The 8,640-nt window shown below is 42.3% G+C and overlaps 1 non-coding gene across 1 annotated transcript; it reads right to left on the minus strand.

Moving 5' to 3' along the window:
* Positions 1–982: 982 nt before the first annotated feature.
* Positions 983–1,055, minus strand: TRNAA-GGC (transfer RNA alanine (anticodon GGC)). The gene has a single exon. It is a non-coding gene; the product is annotated as a tRNA-Ala (tRNA).
* Positions 1,056–8,640: the final 7,585 nt, after the last annotated feature.

Below are 8,640 nucleotides of genomic sequence, written 5' to 3' on the forward strand. Positions count from 1 at the left end.
CAGAAGTCATGCCGGGGCATGAAGTACCTCTGAAGCACATGTGTTTTATGAAACAGCACTCGGGTTCTTGGTGTGACTCCACCAGGTGACTTGGCTCAAGCCAACCTCCTTGATCAGGACTCCCTAGAGTGTGTTCCTTGGAACCCTAATGATAGGGAATCGTAGAAACTCCTACATGCAGAACTGATGATGGACAAATAAGTTGGGAAATGCAGGATAAACAAACACAGGTCATTTCTCTATTACAGAAATCCTGAGTCTCTAATATCCTCACATACAATATGAAAGGTCTATATGATGAATTTTTTAACCTATCCGGCCTTAGAAACATTTTTCTCATTGTCTCCTGGAATAAAAATATATTCTGAGGGGGTATCACTGCCTAAAATACTGCCATGTCGCACTCAGCCATTTCCATTTCCTCTTCTCAAATGTCCCCCCACTGGAATTTGACACAACACTGTAAAATGATTATGAATCAATAAAAAATCTAAAGAACTAAAAAAAAAAAAAAAAGAAAATAAAGATTAAGGGTAACCAAAAAAAAAAAAAAAGTCCTCCCTCGACCCATTCTCAAACTGCCTAAAGCGTTCTGAGTTTCCTTACTCACGATTTTTGCATCCTACCTCACTAAGAAACAATTTATATCCAATGTACATGAAATCCCCTTTAATTGATGATTCATCTCTCCCTAGGGTAAATGTAGTTCTTCTCTGCTATAAAGCCAAATCTTGCTTTGTGAGATCAGAAACCTGATCTCTCATCATCGCTCTAAAAGTTGCTCTTTGCACCCCGATCACTTTTTTTCTGCGTTCTCCCAGAGCTTACACCCTCTGACCCAGACACCACCTCACTCAAGTTCTTCCCTAAAATAAACAAACCTACATGCCCTGTGAGCTGTCATTTTTCTTTCATGCCCTTCCTGCCAAATTCTTTAATTTTGGGAGGGGGGATGATTAGGTTTTTATATATTTATCTTTAATGGAGGTACTGAGGATTGAACCCAGGACCTCATGCGTGCCAGGCATGCACTCTACCACTGAGCTATACCCTCCCTCCTGCTTCCTGCCGAATTGCTGAAAGACTAGTCTAAGATATCTGCCTCCTTGTCACTATCTACTCACTTCTCTACCCCTGCAGTCTGGCTGCCAACCGCACCATGATCTGTAATTGTGGACCCCAAGGCCTCCTCTCGATTTTCATCCCAATGACCATGTTAGGGCATCTAGCAGTGTCCATCATTTACTTCTCCCAGGACTTACACAATTCACCCTTCTTTTGGTTCTCCCCTTAAATCCCCGGCTACCCCTCACTCCTTCTCAGTCTCCTCCCCTGACTCCTCCTACTTTGCCCACTCCCTCAGTGTAGTGGTTTCTCAGCGTTCTCTCCTTGACTTTCATCTTCTCGCTCTGCCCTCCCCATCTAAAGTGAGCTCATTCCGTCTCATGCTTCTGGTCTTCATCCTTTTCCTGAGCTTCAGACATGATTTCCCAATAGCCACTAGTCATCTCAGTTCACTTGACTGGAACGTTCCTAGTCACACATGCCAACAATTTCCATGTCATTTTTCATTCCACCCTCACTCAGCCAGTCTCCAAACATGTTCCCACCCACAGGCAGCCCAAAGAGTCACTAAATTCAAATTCTATCTCCAAAATGTCATTTGTCCCTGGCCTCAATTCCCATTTCCAGGACCCTAGTTTAAGCCTCCATCATCTCTTGCACTATGTGAAGGCATCCTAATTCAGGCGTTAGCAGTATGCTATGTACATCACAGGCACCTAGGACATGTTTCTTAATTTAAATGCACAACATGATGAAACCACCGTGCAAAGAACAACCTGTCTATAGTTAAGAGAAAAAGCTTTGGAGCCGGACTTGCGTGGATTCATACTCTAGCTAAATATGAAGGGGTAACTTACTAGCTTTTTAGTTTGAGCCATTTAAATAACTGTTCCTTTGTAATTCTGTTTCCTCATCTGTAAAATGAAGATAATGGCACTTACCTCATAAACTTATATGGATTAAATAAGCTAACACGTGAAAAATGCTATAAAAACTGCATGGCAAGTAGTAAGCAACCCAGAAGTGTTAACGGTGGTTATCATAATTACTTCCTTACACATTCACTGCAACAGGCTGATTCATAAAACATTTTCCTAACCTTCACGGTTCCTGCTTTCCCTGACATAGGATGGTATCTGCTTGAACAGAAAAGTCCTCTAGATCAAGCCAATCAAAGATATTGTCTCTGTCAACACATCACTTAAAGTGACCACATCAATACTGATTTGAAAGCAAGATTTGGCCCACATAATTTCTAATCCACTCAAACTACCTCTGAAGGACCCAGTGTTGAATGCCATCAGGGATTTGATTATTCTTTATGTGATGTTTTTTTAATCACAGACCAGAGCAGGAGTTGGCCAAAGAGGCCTCTGAGGCAGTCTTAAGGCACTAAGAACGGACATTAAGGACAAGAAGCCCAGTGGTGTGGCTCTGAGTCCATCCAAGACCAGAGGCAGAGCCTGAGGACAGACACAGACATCTAGTACACGTGAAGCAGTAGAGGTTCCCAGTCAGAGTTGGACGCTGGACTCAGATTGCCTAGTTTCAAATTGAAGAAGTGGCTTCACCTGAGTCTCAATGTCCTTGTCTGTATCATGGGATGACAATATAGCATTATCTCCTTCAGAAGACAGTTGTGAGGAGGAAAGGACAAAATCTATGCACGCAGCTTGGCACAAGGCCTGGCTCAATGATTACTTTTAGCATCATCATCATCCTCATCCTCATCAGTAACAGAGCTTAAGCCCAAAACACCAGCCCATAGTTAACCAGGGTCACAGGCAAAAGGCAGCTGTAGGTTTCTTATGACAGAACATCCTACTTAAGACTCTACCAGGCTTCCTTTATCCTGATTTGTTCCCACCCCCAGTTCTTTCTTTTAGAAGTTAAGATCTTGTCCCCATGAATGACTATATGGATTTGCCCTCTAGAGTGGAACTTCAGAGTTCAACTGCCCTTCCTAGGTCCCCCATGACCAGTGCCCTCCTTTCCTCTTGCTCTTCATCTGCCATCACTCTCATTCTGATCTTCATCCTCTAGGTACACTGAATGGCTCAGTGTCTTCACATAGTCTCTCATGCCTCTGTGCTTTAGTTCAAGCTACTCCATCTGCTTAGGAAGCCCTCCTTCATTCAGCAAGTAACTGAGAATCGAGAATGTTCGCCAGCGCTGCTGCAGGTACCAGGGGATACAGCCATGAACACAACAGACCAAATTCACTTACCTTCCTGGCACTCATATTCTAGTGGGGGCAGAGAGGTTCATAATAAATATGTGAATAAAACAACACAATTACAGATTGTGATAAGTGCTACGGAAATGGACAAAGACTAATACAGAAAATAGGGCATTACTTTCAACAGGGTGGACAGGAAGGGTCTCTCTGAAAGGGGTCATGGACTGATTATTAGTAGTATTATTACCCCACTCATCTGTTAGGTTTCAGCCTTAGCCTTCACCCCTCCAGGAAGCCTGCTCTGAATTACCAAGTCCAGATACTTTTCTTCTGCACTCTTAACAGCACCCAGTATATGCTGCACACACGGCCTGACGCATATACGAAGCCCGTAGTAGAGAAAGGATTCTGAACCAGAGGACTATGGCCACTTAGGGAGTCCGCAGGAAGAGGAAAGTGCACTCAAAAGTTAGCCTACATATGCATTCGTGTATTTTTTCTGGTGTGAGTGGTTCGCAGGCTTTGTCATCTTCTAAAAGAGTAAATGACCGCATCAAAGGGTAAGGCCCACTGCTGGGCTGATGGTCAGTGAACCATCACGTTTCGCCCTCTTTGTGAGCACTGCATTAGCTGTCCTTGAACGAGCTCTGTCCGGGGGTATGTGTGGCTTAATGCCGAATTAGTGCCCATACTGATTCATTCCTTTAATGTATTTAACATCCCTTTATTGAGTGGTGAAAATACACCAGGCACGATGTTAAGCACGGTGGGAGTTAAAGAGATGAGATCCAAGTATAAAGCAGAGCAGAGGCCTCCCACCATTCCCTCATATACACCCATTCTCTTCTATTTGGTCATCAGCACCTGTAAAGACAGAACCCCTTGCTGTGCTTTCTTCTCTATCTCCTTGTAGCTCTTAATGTGAACTCCTCATGTAGATGGTACTCGGTAAAAGGCTATTCATTTCTTGGTCACTTTTGTCAGAAGACAGGGCAGTGAGATGAATTCTATCATAGCCAGTTAACAATGAGTCTGAGTGTATGTTCAGAGACGTGATTACATGTGATTTATAAAAGGTAGCAACAGCTGAGAAAGCACAAAGCTTTCTGAATTAATGGTGTGACCCTGCCCTTCCTGAATTGGAATGGTGGGACCTATGTTATGGTCTGTGGGAAAATGAGTGAGGATCCTGGGAGGGAATGAAAATGGCCGTAAACTGTATCTTGGGGCTAAATTCATTCCAATCAGAGACCACAACACAGAATTAGGACGTAATTCAGAAAGCAGCAGGATTATTCAAGCCAAGGAGAGTTTGCTGGGGGAGCACTCAATATGGCAAAGGAAGGAAGATGGAGGGGAGGGGAAGAGGGCGTAAATCAGGGGAAGAAAAGGGAAGGGAAAGGAAAACTTGTGTGGCTGGTGACCACTGAGTAACATTTTGGGCATTTGTCAAATGTGAAATAGATTTGTTACAGTCAGTTGACACTGTCACTGAAGTAGTAATTCTAAATTCTTCTCTCTCTTTCTGCCTAATTCCTAATACTCTGGCCCATACCTAGCTGAAAAAACAAATTGCATTTCTTCAGCCATGAGTAGTCTTCCTTAGAAGAATAATTAAAACCTTTATGCCTCAAAACAGTTACCTTGTTTTTCTTAGACCCCCACCGTAACGCCATTTTGGTCCTCTCTGTTTTGTTAAAAGCTCAGTTGGGGGAATCCACGATATTCAGAGTTGCCTTTTATAAGAATAAATTTTGCCAAATTAGGCAAAGTATTTAGGAAAAGGGTTAATTTGAATTTGTGCAAAGTCTACTTTTTGGAGCAAGATTAAAGAAAAAGAATACTATCACGTATTAAGCACAAATGTAAACTAACCGCTAATACACTGCTGTAGGATAAAGACCCCCTTGGACAAGCTTTAATTAAGAGATATGACTCATTGGTAATTGGAATATTATTTGTAGGAAGGCAGGTGTTAAAAAAGGCAATTTGAGAATTGTTTTTAAAAAAGAGTTTAATTTCTTATATAGACTTGGCATGCCTCTTACAATCTTGTTTTACTGTTTATTTGTGCATGCAAAGATATTAAAAGCCCTGGGTTTTCTAAATGATCATGATTTCTAAAATTTAGAGCGAGAGCTTACAAAAATGAGTGCTATGGTGTGTATGTGAAAAGGAACATGGAACCTTAAATGTTCAAGAAAGTCGTAAGTATCTGTGCAAAACCAAACCTCACATGATGGCAACATTTCATACCAGGTCCTACAGAAAGCTTTCCAAGGGTAAGATCCTCAGACAGGAGATGGGTTTGGCAAATGTCCCAAATTGATCACTGTGTCACCCTATACCCAGATAGACTTCTATAATTCATCTCCAGTCTAGAACAAACCATCTCATTTGTAGACATTTTAATTCTTTAAACATATACATCATAGTTATTTTAAACTCTGGATCTGATAAATCCATCACTGGGGGCACTTGTGGGTTTATTTCTATTATCTGTGCTTTTGCCTTAGTTTTTGGTCATGTGGTCTCATCTCATTCTCTGCCTGATTATTTCTGACTGACTGTCCAAGACATCACATGTGAAAACCTGAAAAACTAATTTGAGGCTTAAGATAGTATTACCTTCCTCCAGAGACAATATATATTTGTTTTTGGCAGGCATTAAGAGTCTAAAGGCACTAACCACCACCAGATCACTTTTAATCTAATCAGATATTGGAATGACCAGATGCTAGGCTTGAGTTCCTGTAAGGGGTGGCCTATTTCTGGTTTGCCCTTACACCTAGGATGTTGCTTTTCAGGGTCACAACCCACAAGTAGAGGCTTTACCAGAAACCCTCCTCTTTGATAAGCCCTGACATTCAGCGGAGCCAGCCTCTGGACTTGTAAACTCTTTTCAGTTCCTCAGCTTCTCAGCTTCACTTTTGGAATCAAGAAATATGCTGAGGGAAGATGTGGCACTAAAGTTAGGTTCACCTCTTTGGTCTTCTCACCTGTCTTTGCCCTGGCCCACTAATTCTTCCCAGCCTTATCTGATCTCCAGTGTTTCAAATGGGTGTTATTAATATTTTGAACAGAACTATTACTATTTTCCATTGAAGGGTTGGTCCAAAGTAGCAGGAATGACTTGTTCATTAGGCACAGTAGATGCTGTGTCTAAGGCCCACAATACTTTTAGGGGCCCACAAAAATGTTTTAATTTCTTTGAAAATTCAGAAGAGATGAACTTTTAGGTTGGGTAAGATGTTTTAGTATGTAGTATTAACATATCCATCTTTATACCAATACTATCATAAAATACAATTTTTAATAATTTTTTTATGGAGGAAAGAGTTAATGAAGGCAAAGGTGCCAAGAGCCCACAAAAGTCATACTATGGCTCTCAACACCAGCAGTCTGCCACTGCTGAAAGCAAGCCTTCTCTGGATGTACTTCACAGGCATTCATACTGCAGTATAAAATATCACGCAAATGTGATTACTCTGCCAAAAACTTTCTCATCCACCATCTAGTTTGAGACTCCCAAGAATCTGGAAAGCTAGGGGGCAGGGGGCCGGGGGTGGGGGGTAATGAGTTCTTCAGTTGAGGGAAATGGGACACAGAGCTCACTTGACTTGCCCGAGGTCACACAAGAAGTCAGTAACAGACTAAGGATTCAAGCTCCCATCTAGAGCTGAACAATGTGCAAGAAATGCCTTGTGCAATATAATCGCAGAACCCTTGAATATTTTGAGAGCAATATGACCTGTTATCAAAAATGCTATGGAAACACTGTCTTACATCAATAAGCATACTGATCAAGAAGTCATGAAATCTGAATTTTAATCCTGGCTCAGTGCTAACGCAGTGTGTTACCTTGAACAAGGCATGTCATGGTCCTGGGCCCCTTCTCTAAAACAAAGCACTTGGAGAGCTCAGTCTAAAGTTCTCCACCAGCTCAATTGTTTTGTTTGTTGTTGATCCAACAAGGCTAACAAGCCTAAACACTCATCCTGGAATTTTTTTTAAAGGATGTTGTGAATAAAAAGGCCAATTGTGATTCTTTAAGTCAACATAAATAACCTACTATATGACAGCCAAAACTATCTAGTTGTCTTTGATGTAAGAAATTAAAGCATAGAGGGGGAAAAAAGAGCCGCACCAGTGAAACCAGACCATGTCAGATAAGCACCATTTCCCCTATTATCGGCAGGGTCTCAGAGACAAATCAATAAGCATGGAGCCAGGTCCCTGTCCACACTGCCACTGTCTTTATTAATACTGCCATCTTCAATCCCATTAATATTGCAAATACCAGCAAACCATTTGTGTTTAAGCCTCTTTCACTCCCTTTTACTAAGATATGACAGTTTAAAAGCAAAGTTATATCTGCTTGAATCCTATATACTGGGATTCTGATTCTAGAATAATCCTCGACAGCCAAGTCATTTTCTAGCCACATCACTGAGTTACTAAAATCACATTTTGACCTAAGGGGAAGAGAGAGTACAAGAAGGAGAAAAAATCAGGGGACTGGGCTTTAATTGCCACTGCCTGAGGTGATAGTTACATTCGACGCCTTTCAGAACTGCCTACTGCCTGTGTTATGGAGGTAAGGCAGTTAACACTCCTCCGGGACACAGGACACAAGGGTTCAGGGTCCACTCTGCCACAGACTTTCACTGTCTAAGTCTAGTAAACCTCTTCCCTCTCTGCACTTGTCTCCTGTTTGTACAGAGGGGAGTTTCAAATGATGATTTCTAAGAGTCCTTTTAGTTCTAAATGTTTGTGATTCTATTCTATGTTTTGTAACATATGGGCTCACTGTCCTCTTCCCCAGATCCATGCCACCAGAACTGCTCAGTCTCCCCATCCCTGGCTTTTCTCAGTGAGGCTGTGTGACACCAGGATACTAACAGAGCTAACACAGACTGCCTGACACTTTGCCAATTGTGCTGCCCACGTGGGTGGCTAAAAGGATTTTAAGAGCATAATCTACTGACAAGCCAAGATCTCTAAGGGGATGGGGGTGAGAGTGGAGGAAGGAAAGAAAAACCTCAAGATGCAGGGCTTCATTTTAAGCAACGTACAAGCCACACATTTTCCTTTCACGCCATCAAAGCCTTGCTTTGTGAGGAGCAGAATGCTGTTGGGGCACCTGGTGGCCCCTTTTCTGAGAATACATTTTCTTTCCACACTGATGGCCCTTTATCTTCTGTACAGCTCAGACAGCATGCGTTATCCACTGCCAAGGCAGGGAACTGCACCAGTTCCCAGAATGTAGATGCCCTGGGTAATATACATGAAGAATTCAGTAGGGACGGCACTACTAATGGGGCTGCGATGCTGTGGGAAAATAATGGAAGAGGAGAGCAGGGTGGGTGGGGGAGGAATGGCTGGAAGGGGGAGGC

This window comes from Vicugna pacos, chromosome X (assembly GCF_048564905.1).
Source record: "Vicugna pacos chromosome X, VicPac4, whole genome shotgun sequence".
Classification (NCBI taxonomy): domain Eukaryota; kingdom Metazoa; phylum Chordata; class Mammalia; order Artiodactyla; family Camelidae; genus Vicugna; species Vicugna pacos.